This window comes from Lolium rigidum, chromosome 2, assembly GCF_022539505.1.
Source record: "Lolium rigidum isolate FL_2022 chromosome 2, APGP_CSIRO_Lrig_0.1, whole genome shotgun sequence".
NCBI classification, from domain to species: Eukaryota; Viridiplantae; Streptophyta; class Magnoliopsida; order Poales; family Poaceae; genus Lolium; species Lolium rigidum.
Window position 1 is genome coordinate 14,949,022 of NC_061509.1, and position 15,889 is coordinate 14,964,910.

Here is a 15,889-nt window from a genome sequence, read left to right on the forward strand (position 1 = left end):
CGTGCCATTGTTGACGCGGGTCGCATTTAGGACGCGTAAGCCCCTCTCTCCCTCCCTCTCGCACACAAGTACGTCTCATTATCGCTCACGCACGAAACCACCCCTCTCACGTCCCATCAACTTCTCCAAAAACCCCAACCGCCGTACGAGCCCTCCCCTGCCGGCGATGGAGAAGAAGAATGCGCCGGCGGCCACCGCCCGAGCCCGTCGCCCCCGAGCCCGTCGCCTCCGAGCCCGTCGCCTCCGAGCCCGTCGCCGCCGAGCCCGCCGCCGCCGAGCCCGTCGCCGCCGAGCCCGTCGCCTCCGAGGGCGGCGCATCCGAGGGCGGCGCATCCAAGCGCGGCGCCTCCGTGAACTCGGGCCGGTCTCACGGCCGACGGACCACTTCACAAGATCGGCGAATGCTTATTGGCGAAAGAGGAGTACATGGACAGCTACTCCGCTATGAGGCAAGTCTCGTAGAAATTGGCGCTCAGTGTTTACCTCGATCCCGACGTGCACCCGCACGAATGGATCATGCTACACCACGCCCTTCCACGCGCCGCTGAGTTCACCTTCCTCCATCTCGGCACATCCCGCTACGTCACCATAGATCTATCTGCAGCTCGTGCAAGGTTCAAATTCCTCGGCTTTTCCCGTGGCGTCACCATAGATCTTATTTTCAATCTTAGTGCTGAATGTTATCTTTTCAATATAGTTTAGATTCTACTTCGTCGGCTTTTCCCGTGGCGTCATCGTGCTTGCCCGGAAGAACCCACCGCACAAGATACGGCTGCTGAACCCACTCACAAAGAAATCGAACACGATGTTTGAGGCGCAGATGCCATCTCGTTTTTCCGAAATCGGTCGCCGTTATCAAATCCTCGACTATGGTCTTCGTTGCCACACATTACCCGCCGGAAATTGGTTGGGTCGATGAGAGCACTCCAACTAAGGATATAAATGAAGATGGGATTGGGGAGAAGGAAGATTTTCGATCAAGAACCATGGTTTCCGTTGCATTACCCCGTTCAATGGTGAACTGTATGCAGTAGCGGCGGACAATTTTGAGATCGGAAGAATAGTGTGCACCAATATACAGTTGCAGCAGCCGCGCGAGCACCGTCAAGATGGAGACACTAATTTCATTTCCGAACTTGGACGTCGAAGTTCTACCTTGTGAAGTCGGATGGTGATCCGTCGCTTGTGTTGTTGGTCGGCCGCGGCTTTGGCGGGCAAACCATTGGTGTACCGTGTGGACACTCGCAGCCGCTCTCTCCATCCGGTCACTAACATTGGCAGTAATGCCTTCTTCGTGAATTATATCCGGTGTATCTCCGTCGACACCGGAGTGTACCCGACACTTCAACCTCGGCAGCATCTACTACACGGATTTGGGTTATATCGAGCGTACTCTCATGATACAAATGCCTGGGATGAGTGGCTACTACGTGTGGATAGAATAGGACTCTACGGTTTGAGAAATGAACACAGAGCCATACCGTTTGGAGGATGTATTGGCCTCACACCGCGTACGGAAGGAGTTCAATGAATATTTCCTTGGGGAATTGCACGAATGGAGCGACGGAGAAATATATGAGGAGGAATGAAGAACAAATTCATTCATCCTAATCTTCTTGTTGTCCATACATTGCGTGCGTGATCTTGTATATTTTTGCAGCTTAGTTTGTCGTGAACATTAACAATGTTATTGGCTGCTTTTGGTCTGCCGTATGCAGTTTACCTATGTATTATACTTAGTTTTCTCGATTATGCTGCTGTGAATTTATCATATAATAGCTTCTAGATTTGCTACTAGATTTGCTGCCATATTGGGCAAAAAACGAGGGCCAAAAGGCATAAATAACCCCAGAGATTTGCTACTAGATTTGCTGCCATATTGAAGAAAGACAGAAATAGAAGCTTCTCTAGATTTGATACTAATTTGGTGAAAAAGACAGAGAGAGAAAGAGGGGAAAAGGTGCTCTTAAAAATGCCAATTTGGGCCGAGAGAGACAAAACCCAGCTCCCGCTCACGTGCAACCAAACGCTTCTCGTCCCGTCCCACGCGGTCCCTTTCTACCAGCCCCACGCGACGCGGCCCCACACGACGCGGCCCCACGGACGACGCGGCGCAACACGTCGGCACAGAACGTCCAAATAAACGGATTCCTTCCGTCTGAGCTCCTTCTGCGGGTCTTCAGACAAAGGCTAGGGTAAAACTGAGGAAAAACTAAGGGGCTGGGGAAAACTGAGCACAACTAAGGAACCGAGGGCACGAAAATAGAAATCCCAAAAAGAAAAGGGAAAAAATAGAGAGAGAGCTGATACGTCTCCGACCTATCGATAATTTCTTGTGTTCCATGCCACATTATTGATAATATCTACATGTTTTATGCACACTTTATGTCATATTCGTGCATTTTCTGGAACTAACCTATTAACAAGATGCCGAAGAGCCGATTGTCGTTTTCTCGCTGTTTTGGTTTCGTAAATCCTAGTAACGAAATATTCTCGGAATTGGACGAAATCAACGCACAGGGTCCTATTTTGCCACGAAGCTTCCAGAAGACCGAAGGAGAGTCGAAGTGGGGCCACGAGGTGGCGCAACACCAGGGCGGCGCGGCCCAGGCCCTGGCTGCGCCGACCTATGGTGTGGGCCCCTCGTGCCGCATCTTTACCTGCCCTTCCGCCTACAAATAGCCTCCGTCACGAAACCCCCAGTACGGAGAGCCACGATACGGAAAACCTCACTGAGACGCCGCCGCCGCCAATCCCATCTCGGGGGATTCTGGAGATCTCCTCCGGCACCCTGCCGGAGAGGGGATTCATCTCCCGGAGGACTCTTCACCGCCATGGTCGCCTCCGGAGTGATGAGTGAGTAGTTCACCCCCGGACTATGGGTCCATAGCAGTAGCTAGATGGTTGTCTTCTCCTCATTGTGCTTCATTGTTGGATCTTGTGAGCTGCCTAACATGATCAAGATCATCTATCTGTAATACTATATGTTGTGTTTGTCGGGATCCGATGGATAGAGAATACTATGTTATGTTAATTATCAAGTTATTACCTATGTGTTGTTTATGATCTTGCATGCTTTCCGTTATTAGTAGAGGCTCTGGCCAAGTTTTTGCTCTTAACTCCAAGAGGGAGTATTTATGCTCGATAGTGGGTTCATGCCTCCATTGAATCTGGGACAGTGACCGAAAGTTCTAAGGTTGTGGATGTGCTGTTGCCACTAGGGATAAAACATTGATGCTATGTCTAAGGATGTAGTTGTTGATTACATTACGCACCATACTTAATGCAATTGTCTCGTTGTTTTGCAACTTAATACCGGAAGGGGTTCGGATGATAACCTCGAAGGTGGACTTTTTAGGCATAGATGCATGCTCGGATAGCGGTCTATGTACTTTGTCGTAATGCCCAATTAAATCTCACTATATTTATCATGACATGTATGTGCATTGTTATGCCCTCTTTATTTGTCAATTGCCCGACTGTAATTTGTTCACCCAACATGCTTTTATCTTATGGGAGAGACACCTCTAGTGAACTGTGGTCCCCGGTCCATTCTTTTATACCGAAATACAAATCTGCTGCAATACTTGTTCTTTACTGTTTTCTGCAAACAATCATCTTCCACACAATACGGTTAATCCTTTGTTACAGACAAGCCGGTGAGATTGACAACCTCACTGTTTCGTTGGGGCAAAGTACTTTGGTTGTGTTGTGCAGGTTCCACGTTGGCGCCGGAATCTCCGGTGTTGCGCCGCACTACATCCCGCCGCCATCAACCTTCAACGTGCTTCTTGACTCCTACCGGTTCGATTAAACCTTGGTTTCTTACCGAGGGAAACTTGCCGCTGTGCGCATCACACCTTCCTCTTGGGGTTCCCAACGGACGTGTCAACTACACGCATCAAGCAAATTTCTCGGCGCCGCTGCCGGGGAGATCAAGACACGCTCGCAAGGGGAGTCTCCACAATCCAATCTCTTTACTTTGTTTTTGTCTTGCTTTATTTTATTTACTACTTTGTTTGTTGCATTATATCAAAACACAAAAAAATTAGTTGCTAGCTTTACTTTATTTACTGTCTTGCACTCTATATCAAAAACACAAAAAAATTAGTTACTTGCATTTACTTTACTTGATTCATCATGTTTCCTTTTAATTTTACCACAAAAGACATACCGGTAGGACGCGGGTCCATAGTTGGGAGAAATAATATAGAAGAATTTTTCAATCATGTTAGTACCGTTGAAGATTTTGAAGATAGACACTTGGTAGAACTTGCTCCTACTTATGAAATTGCTGCTGCTGCTTTAGTTCGCATGTTGGAAACTAAATTTGTTAATCTCAATCCTATAATCCAACACATGTTTCTTACACTCGGTGATATGGAAGAAGGGGAAAAGAAAGATTTTGTTTTAGAAACCCTTCTTAGAGAATTTGGTGGTATAGCGAGAGAGGCTAGAAAGGTCTTTATTAAATATAAGATGCTTGGTTCTTATACCAATTTTGTTAGTATCCTTGAAAAGATGGACATGGAGAGAGTAAGGTACACTAATAACATTAATGATGGTGGGGAGATCAAAGCACCAATACCATGTAAGCTCCTAGCAATGAATGAAGCGTTAGAAAATAACTATGCTTGGCTTGTTCCTGAAAATTTGTTTGATGAGAGTAGCAAGCCCAAGACTAATGAAAAGGGAGCCGCTTAAACTTATATATCTAATATACTATGCATGGTTGAGAAAACTCCAAACCCCGATGTTGATGCTTCATCTCTTGATATTACTTGATTTACACTTTCTGCGCCTAGCTGAAAGGCGTTAAAGAAAAGCGCTTATGGGAGACAACCCATGTTTTTACTACAGTATTTTTGTTTTATATTTGAGTCTTGGAAGTTGTTTACTACTGTATCAACCTATCCTTATCTTAGTTTTGTGTTTTGTTGTGCCAAGTAAAGTCTTTGATAGTAAAGTTCATACTAGATTTGGATTACTGCGCAGTTTCCGATTTCTTTGCTGTCACGAATTTCGACCTGCCTCCCTGTACGTAGCTCAGAAAATAATGCCAATTTACGTGCGTGATCCTCAGATATGTACGCAACTTTCATTCAATTTGGGCATTATCATTTGAGCAAGTCTGGTGCCTCAATAAAATCCATCTTTACGTGACCGTTCTGTTTTGACAGATTCTGCCTTTTATTTCGCATTGCCTCTTTTGCTATGTTGGATGAATTTCTTTGATCCATTAATGTCCAAGTAGCTTTATGCAATGTCCGAAGTGTTAAGAATGATTGTGTCACCTCTGAACATGTTAATTTTTATTGTGCACTAACCCTCTAATGAGTTGTTTCGAGTTTGGTGTGGAGGAAGTTTTCAAGGATCAAGAGAGGAGTATGATACAATATGATCAAGGAGAGTGAAAGCTCTAAGCTTGGGGATGCCCCGGTGGTTCACCCCTGCATATTCTAAGAAGACTCAAGCTGTCTAAGCTTGGGGATGCCCAAGGCATCCCCTTCTTCATCGACAACATTATCGGGTTCCTCCCCCGAAACTATATTTTTATTCCGTCACATCTTATGTGCTTTGCTTGGAGCGTCGGTTTGTTTTTGTTTTTGTTTTTGTTTGAATAAAATGGATCCTAGCATTCACGGTATGGGAGAGAGACACGCTCCGCTGTTGCATATGGACAAGTATGTCCTTAGGCTTTACTCATAGTATTCATGGCGAAGTTTCTTCTTCGTTAAATTGTTATATGGTTGGAATTGGAAAATGCTACATGTAGTAATTCTAAAATGTCTTGAATAATTTGATACTTGGCAATTGTTGTGCTCATGTTTAAGCTCTTGCATCATATACTTTGCACCCATTAATGAAGAACTAGAGCTTGCTAATTTGGTTTGCATATTTGGTCTCTCTAAAGTCTAGATAATATCTAGTATTGAGTTTTGAACAACAAGGAAGACGGTGTAGAGTCTTATAATGTTTACAATATGTCTTTTATGTGAGTTTTGCTGCACCGTTCATCCTTGTGTTTGTTTCAAATAACCTTGCTAGCCTAAACCTTGTATCGAGAGGGAATACTTCTCATGCATCCAAAATCCTTGAGCCAACCACTATGCCATTTGTGTCCACCATACCTACCTACTACATGGTATTTCTCAGCCATTCCAAAGTAAATTGCTTGAGTGCTACCTTTAAAATTCCATCATTTGCCTTTGCAATATATAGCTCATGGGACAAATAGCTTAAAAACTATTGTGGTATTGAATATGTACTTATGCACTTTATCTCTTATTAAGTTGCTTGTTGTGCGATAACCATGCTTCGGGGACGCCATCAACTATTCTTTGTTGAATATCATGTGAGTTGCTATGCATGTCCGTCTTGTCTCGAAGTAAGAGAGATCTACCACCTTAATGGTTGGAGCATACATATTGTTAGAGAAGAACATTGCGCCGCTAACTAAAGCCATGATTCATGGTGGAAGTTTCAGTTTTGGACATATATCCTCAATCTCATATGAGAATAATAATTGTTGCCACATGCTTATGCATTTAAGAGGAGTCCATTATCTGTTGTCCATGTTGTCCCGGTATGGATGTCTAAGTTGAGAATAATCAAAAGCGAGAAATCCAAAATGCGAGCTTTCTCCTTAGACCTTTGTACAGAGCGGCATGGAGGTACCCCATTGTGACACTTGGTTAAAACATGTGTATTGCGATGATCCGGTAGTCCAAGCTAATTAGGACAAGGTGCGGGCACTATTAGTATACTATGCATGAGGCTTGCAACTTGTAAGATATAATTTACATAACTCATATGCTTTATTACTACCATTGACAAAATTGTTTCATGTTTTCAAAATAAAAGCTCTAGCACAAATATAGCAATCGATGCTTTCCTCTTTGAAGGACCATTCTTTTTACTTTTATGTTGAGTCAGCTTCACCTATTTCTCTCCACCTCAAGAAGCAAACACTTGTGTGAATCGTGCATTGATTCCTACATACTTGCATATTGCACTTGTTATATTACTCTATGTTGACAATTATCCATGAGATATACATGTTACAAGTTGAAAGCAACCGCTGAAACTTAATCTTCCTTTGTGTTGCTTCAATACCTTTACTTTGATTTATTGCTTTATGAGTTAACTCTTATGCAAGACTTATTGATGCTTGTCTTGAAGTACTATTCATGAAAAGTCTTTGCTTTATGATTCACTTGTTTACTCATGTCATTACCATTGTTTTGATCGCTGCATTCATTACATATGTTTACAAATAGTATGATCAAGGTTATGATGGCATGTCACTCCAGAAATTATCTTTGTTATCGATTTACCCACTCGGGACGAGCAGAACTAAGCTTGGGGATGCTGATACGTCTCCGACGTATCGATAATTTCTTGTGTTCCATGCCACATTATTGATAATATCTACATGTTTTATGCACACTTTATGTCATATTCGTGCATTTTCTGGAACTAACCTATTAACAAGATGCCGAAGAGCTAGTTGCTCGTTTTCTGCTGTTTTTGGTTTCGGAAATCCTAGTAACGAAATATTCTCGGAATTGGACGAAATCAACGCCCGTGGTCCTATTTTGCCACGAAGCTTCCGAAGACCGAAGGAGAGTCGAAGTGGGGCCACGAGGTGGCGCAACACCAGGGCGGCGCGGCCCGTGCCCCGGCCGCGCCGACCCATGGTGTGGGCCCCTCGTGCCGCCTCTTTACCTGCCCTTCCGCCTACAAATAGCCTCCGTCGCGAAACCCCCAGCACCGAGAGCCACGATACGGAAAACCCACCGAGACGCCGCCGCCGCCAATCCCATCTCGGGGGATTCGGAGATCTCCTCCGGCACCCTTCCGGAGAGGGGATTCATCTCCCGGAGGACTCTTCACCGCCATGATCGCCTCCGGAGTGATGAGTGAGTAGTTCACCCCTCGGACTATGGGTCCATAGCAGTAGCTAGATGGTTGTCTTCTCCTCATTGTGCTTCATTGTTGGATCTTGTGAGCTGCCTAACATGATCAAGATCATCTATCTCGTAATACTATATGTTGTGTTTGTCGGGATCCGATGGATAGAGAATACTATGTTATGTTAATTATCAAGTTATTACCTATGTGTTGCTTATGATCTTGCATGCTCTCCGTTATTAGTAGAGGCTCGGCCAAGTTTTTGCTCTTAACTCCAAGAGGGAGTATTTATGCTCGATAGTGGGTTCATGCCTCCATTGAATCTGGGACAAGTGACGTAAAGTTCTAAGGTTGTGGATGTGTTGTTGCCACTAGGGATAAAACATTGATGCTATGTCTAAGGATGTAGTTGTTGATTACATTACGCACCATACTTAATGCAATTGTCTCGTTGTTTTGCAACTTAATACCGGAAGGGGTTCGGATGATAACTCGAAGGTGGACTTTTTAGGCATAGATGCATGCCGGATAGCGGTCTATGTACTTTGTCGTAATGCCCAATTAAATCTCACTATATTTATCATGACATGTATGTGCATTTTTATGCCCTCTCTATTTGTCAATTGCCCGACCGTAATTTGTTCTCCCAACATGCTTTTATCTTATGGGAGAGACACCTCTAGTGAACTGTGGACCCCGGTCCATTCTTTTATACTCGAAATACAAATCTGCTCGCAATACTTGTTCTTTACTCGTTTTCTCGCAAACAATCATCTTCCACACAATACGGTTAATCCTTTGTTACAGCAAGCCGGTGAGATTGACAACCTCACTCGTTTCGTTGGGGCAAAGTACTTTGGTTGTGTTGTGCAGGTTCCACGTTGGCGCCGAATCTCCGGTGTTGCGCCGCACTACATCCCGCCGCCATCAACCTTCAACGTGCTTCTTGACTCCTACCGGTTCGATTAAACCTTGGTTTCTATCGAGGGAAACTTGCCGCTGTGCGCATCACACCTTCCTCTTGGGGTTCCCAACGGACGTGTCAACTACACGCATCAAGAGCCCCTCTCTTCCCTCTCATGGGCGCAGCCCATCTCCCTCTCTCTTTCTTTTCTCCCTGGCTCGGCCCAACTCGGCCCAGCCGCACCCCACCAGCCCAAGTTTTTCCCCCGAGGGGGGTTTTTGCAAAAATGCCATCGTCTCCCCGCCGACCGAAGCAGGTCGCTGGCAGCACGCCGGCCGCCCGATCTCCGGCCGCGCCAAGATCACCGCAGCCGCCCCCGGCGGCCTTCTAATAGCTCGCCGCCGCCGCCCGGAAGCCCTAGCTCCACTTCTCCCCTCCCCGTGCTCTCCCGCGCCCCCCAAAGAACCCTAATCCTAACCCTCTGCCGGCCGGACTCCGGCTCGATTCGCCGCCGGCGAGCTTCCCCGGCCGTCGCCGTCGACTCCATCGGCGTCAGGGTGAGTTGCTGCACCTCCTGGTACCCTCGGCTCGCCCCCTCTCCCTCTCTATCGCCACCGCACCGTGGCACCTTCCCGGCCTCCGCCGCTCCTCGCCGGTGACCGCGCTCCGGCCACCAATAGCCGGCGGCGCCGCCACCCCTGGACTCCCCACATCGAGGCGCGTCGTTTGCCCCCGCAGCGCGCTATCGCGCCCTGAATCGCCGGATTGCATCCCGGCCGAGCTCAATTGTGAGCTCATGGCCATGCTGACGTCAGCATGACATCAGCATGACGCCATAATTAGCTTTTCTATTTTCTGTTATTCAATTCTGTAATTTCTGTAAATAGAAAAATATTGGCATATGGACCCCATCTGTCAGGATTTTAATAATTTAGGAAATTTTTAGAAAAGAATAAAATTATGACATGTGGGTCGAAATTGTTAAACTTTTATTATTTTTGTATAATTTTCAGAAAATGATTTAAAATGAATTAAATTCTGGAAATTCATAAGTAATTCATTTTAAATCAGAAAAATATAAAATTATATATCAAAATGATCAGAAAAACATTTCCTAATTGTTTATCTGTGTTTCATACATCTTTGAACCAATTAAATATGAACCTTAGTAGAAACCCTAATTTGATCCCTCTTATATGTCGGGGTTCGAAGCCGAAGCCCTTTAATTTCCATCGATGCACCTAGGGTTACCCAAACCCCTTTAATATGACATGTCATCATGTTGTATGTGCATTGCATTGTACCTTGTCTTGATTGTGCTCTTTATTTCCGGTGTTTGGTTCTTCATCAATAGGGACCGAACGCGAGCCTGAGATCAACGCCACCGAAGAGCAGCACCAGAACAACGAGGGACAAGGCAAGCCCTAACCTGGTTCATATATGGTTTCGAAATGCTTTACTTCTGGTTCTTACATATTGCATCCGCTTCAAATATGTTTTATCGGCAGTTGTAGATATCCTATGTGTGCATAATTCCATCCTTGTAGCCCGTAGTTATCGATCCACCGCTCCCAAAGAAACTAGGTCTGAGCTTGTTCGCATCGCTAGAGCCGTATATGTGTTATGCTTAGCCATGCTTAGCTGGTGAAGTCTGATCCATCCGGTTGATGAATCAGAGCTACGAATGAACCTAGTTTGACAGGATGACGTGGTAAGATCAGTGATGATGTTAAAAAAAACATGCTAAAGGCTTGGATGGGCCGCCACATGGGGATGTGGTGATTTGACTCGTTCTCGCCGATACTAGGACCTGAGTTCTTGCCTCTGGAACCAAGACTAAGCGTACAACCACACGGGGCCCATGGGAACCCCTTGGCCCGAACTTACCTAGCTTACCCATGAGTCAATTAGTTCGCGAGTTCCATTTGCCATACGCATGGGGGAAAGGTGGAAAAGATTTTCGAAGTGCATCATACAGGGCGTGGCTAGGGTGAAGGATGCTGGAGGCATTTAACTGGATCCCCTGCGCATAATGACCGGGACCGCCTCGGAGAGTGGCTACCTACGATGATGGAGCTCCCCGCTTAGTTTGACTCATGGAATAGGCGAAGTAAGGGAAAGGTTTTGGTCGACCACCCTCTGCCAGCACACCAAGGAAGTGTGTTATACTAGTGGCACTAAGAGTCGGTCGGCGCGTGTGGGTAAAGTTGTACACCCCTGCAGGGTAAATCTTTTCGAAAAGCCGTGTCCACGGTTACGGACGACTTGGGAAAGGACGTGATGATCATAGAAAACTTGAACCTAATCGTAAAACTTGTTATCAATGTGTGATAAGGATCCCTTCTCAGGGTGTCGAGGGGTGATCCTAGGTGATAGGTTCAGGTGATGATGAAGATTCGGTGGATTCAACATGATGATATTAGAGCTAGAGTTGATATCGCTCTCTTATCCCCTTTTGAAAATGGTCTGAATAGACGAGCTTCTCCTCCCTCCTGTTTACAAAGAAAAACTAGCTTTCCGCAAAATAAGCTCCACATAAAGCCTCGCATACCCGCTTTGGTAACAGGTTGTACTAAGTCTTGCTGAGTCCCTGTACTCAGCCTTGCATGCTTTGTTTCAGACGAAATCTTTCCAACTGATGGTGGCTTCTACCTTGACGTCGACGAGTAGTTCGGAGTTCCTCAGGCGGCAGCCTGAGACTTATGGGCTGGGACGTCGCCTTATGTTATGGCCTCTTAGGCCCTTTGCAGTCTTGTTATATAGATAACATAATTTGTTTTCCGTTGCTTGTTGAATTGTGGTCAGTGACCTCTGCGTGTAATAAATTTGGATCTTAACTCTGCTAAGAGTTGTAATATATTTGCTTTCAGTCGTAGAGTCACTGTTGTGTTACCGATTCTCACCCTGTAGGCCCTAGAGATCTAGGTTAGGCTTATGCCAGATCTGATATCTGGGTTTGTCTAGCCCCGACCTCCGGGGTCGCGACAGGTTTTGGTATCAGAGCAGGACTGCCTATAGGAAACCCTTTCTATTGGTCGATGTTGAGTCTAGTTGTTGCGAAAACTATTTGAAACCTAAAAGTATTTGCAAAAACATCTGAATAGGACTCTTTTTACTCCTTACCTGGTGTCACTCTAATGTTGAGTCATCTTACCTTGTTTTGATTGAAAAAGGTTTTACCTCTACCCTGTTAATTCCAAACATCTAAGATGTACGGGTTTGGGTTGTTTTCTCTAAAAGTACTCCGTACTTGGTTGCTTGACTCAGTGTTCCTAAAGTTACATCAGTTGATCTGAATTTTGTTCCTTCCATTCAGTGAATGTTATCATTCCGTTGAATTCTTTCCAAGGAATCTGTTTCTCATGGTCTTTGTCTTTCTCTTCAGGATGGCTGGTTGTGGTCGTGGTCGTAACCGACGTGGACAAAACAATGCTGAACCAGAACTGCCGCCACCTCCCACAATGGCGCAGGTTCTTAACAACATTGAGACCAACCGCCTGAGGAATGAACAACTCCTGGAGCGTAATATGGCGACTTTAGGATCGCGAGGTTTACCCATGATGGAGAATTTGCAGCGAACAATATCAATCCAAGTGAACTTCCAAATAAAGCTATGCTCCCCGGCAACGGCGCCAGAAAATAGTCTTGATGACCCACAAGTATAGGGGATCGCAACAATCTTCGCGGGAAGTAAAACCCAATTTATTGATTCGACACAAGGGGAGACAAAGAATACTTGAAAGCCTTAACAGCGGAGTTGTCAATTCAGCTGCACCTGGAAACAGACTTGCTCGCAAGAGTTTATCAGTAGTAAAAGTTTTATAGCGAGTAGCAGTGGTGAAATAACGACGACAGAGTAACAAAGACAAGCAGTAGTGATTATAGTAAACAGCGGGATTAAAATATCGTAGGCACAGGGATGGATGAACGGGCGTTGCATGGAAGAGAAACTCATGTAACAATCAAAGCGGGGCATTTGCGAGATAATAATAAAACGGTATCCAAGTACTAATCAATCAATAGGCATGTGTTCCATATATAGTCGTACGTGCTCGCAATGAGAAACTTGCACAACATCTTTTGTCCTACCAGCACGGTGGCAGCCGGGCCTCTAGGGAATCTACTTGGAAATTAAGGCACTCCTTTTAATAGAGCACCGGAGCAAAGCATTAACACTCCGTGAACACATGTGATCCTCATATCACCGCCATCCCCTTCGGTTGTCCCAATTTCTGTCACTTTGGGGCCTCGGGTTCCAGACAGCAATACGTGTATACAACTTGCAGGTAAGATCATAAAGCAATGAATATCATAATGAATCGATAACATGTTCAGATCTGAAATCATGGCACTCGGGCCCTAGTGGCAAGCATTAAGCATAACAAGTTGCAACAATATCATAAAAGTACCAATTACGGACACTAGGCACTATGCCCTAACGATCTTATGCTATTACATGACCAATCTCATCCAATCCCTACCATCCCCTTCAGCCTACAGCGGGGGAATTACTCACACATGGATGGGGGAAACATGGCTGGTTGATGGAGAGGCGTCGGTGATGATGATGGCGATGATCTCTGGCGGAGTGCCAGAACGGAGTTTCTGGTCCCGAGACGGAGTTTCGCGACGGTGGCGGCGTACTGGATGGTTTCTGGCGATTTCGACTTCTCCCCGTGCGCTTTTAGGTCGAAGGCAATAAGTAGTCCGAAGGAGGGCGTCGGGGGCCAGCCGAGGCCGCCACACACTAGGGCCGCGCGGGCCCCCCTGGGCCGCGCCGGCCTAGTGTGTGGGGCCCTCGGGCCCCCACCTGGCTCGCCCTTTCTGGCTCCGCCAATATTTTGGGAAAATAGGACCTTCCGCATAAATTCCGAGGATTTTCCTGAAAGTTGGATTTCTGCACAAAAACGAGACACCGGAGCGATTCTGCTGAAAACAGCGTTAGTCCGTGTTAGTTGCATCCAAAATACACAAATTAGAGGCAAAACAATAGCAAAAGTGTTCGGGAAAGTAGATACGTTTTGGACGTATCATATCCCCAACACACCTAATACACTTGTCAGATGTATAGGTGCACTAGTTCGGCGAAGAGATAGTAAAATACAAGTAGTATGGATGTATATGAGTGGTAATAGCAATCTGAATAAAATATGGCAGCGAGTAAACATGCAACGGAACGATAAATAAACGGAGATTCGATGTTTGGAAACAAGGCCTAGGGATCATACTTTCACTAGTGGACACTCTCAACATTGCAATCATAATTGAATATAAATATAAGCACTTCACTATGCTATTCTGAATTACTCTCTGGCAAGATAACGAACACTAATTCATCATGTAGGCAAACCTTAAAGATGTATTTCCAAGTACTAATAAACACCCCACGTTGTCACTGTGAGCATTCATAGGAGGTACTAACACACCACAATTTCATAGAGACATCCAACTCAAATCATAACTCGGTGAATAAGTATTCTGTGAAATATAGCCTAAGAGACCCACACGGTGCACACACTGTCACCTTTACACACGTGGGACAAGGAGTCTCCGGAGATCACATAAGTAAAATCCACTTGAATAGCATAACGACATCTAGATTACAAAGCTCATCATATGGATCTCAATCATGCAAAGCAACTCATGAGATCATTGTATTGAAGTACATGAGAGAGAGATTAACCACATAGCTACCGGTACAGCCCTTAGCCTCGGGGAGAACTACTCCCTCCTCATCATAGGAGACAGCGATGGCGATGAAGATGGCGGTGGTGTCGATGGAGATGACTCCGGGGGCAATTCCCCGTCCCGGCGGCGTGCCGAAACAGAGACTCCTGTCCCCCGGCGGCTGCAGAACTTTTCTCGTATCGTGGCTTATTGGTTTAGGGTTTTCGCGACGGAGTCCTTAAGTAGGCGGAAGGGCAGCCTCGGAGGGGCCCTGGTGGGGCCACACAATAGGGGGCGCGCACCCCCTTGGGCCGCGCCGCCACCATGTGTGGTGGCCCTGGGCCTCTCCTCTGGCCCCTCTCCGGTGTTCTGGAAGCTTCGTGGAATTATAAGATACTGGGCGTTGATTTCGTCCAATTCCGAGAATATTTCCTTACTAGGATTTCTGAAACCAAAAACAGCAGAAAACGAGAACTGGCACTTCGGCATCTCGTCAATAGGTTAGTTCCGGAAAATGCATAATAATGACATAAAGTGTGTATAAAACATGTGAGTATCATCATAAAAGTAGCATGGAACATAAGAAATTATAGATACGTTTGAGACGTATCAAGCATCCCCAAGCTTAGTTCCTACTCGCCCTCGAGTAGGTAAACGATAACAAGGATAATTTCTGAAGTGACATGCTATCATAATCTTGATCAATACTATTGTAAAGCATATGAGATGAATGCAGCGATTCGAAGCAATGGTGAAGACAATGAATAAACAACTGAATCATATAGCAAAGACTTTTCATGAATAGTACTTTCAAGACAAGCATCAATAAGACTTGCATAAGAGTTACTCATAAAGCAATAAATTCTTAGTAGAAAGCTTTGAAGCAACACAAAGGAAGATATAAGTTTCAGCGGTTGCTTTCAACTTCAACATATTTATCTCATGGATAATTGTCAACACAAAGTAATATAACAAGTGCAATAGGTAAACATGTAAGAATCAATGCACACAGTTGATACAAGTGTTTGCTTCTAAGATAGAAAGAATAGGTAAACCGACTCAACAATAAAGTAGAAGAATGGCCCTTCGCAGAGGGAAGCATGGATTACTATTTTTGTGCTAGAGCTTTTCATTTTGAAAACAAGAAACAATTTTGTCAACGGTAGTAATAAATCATATGTGTTATGTATAAGATATCCTATAAGTTGCAAGCCTCATGCATAGATTACCAATAGTGCTCGCACCTTGTCCTAATTAGCTTGGATTAACACGGATTATCATTGCATAACATATGTTTCAACCAAGTGTCACAAAGGGGTACCTCTATGTCGCCTGTACAAAGGTCCAAGGAGATAGATCGCATTTGATTTCTCGTTTTTGATAAATCTCAACTTAGGACATCCA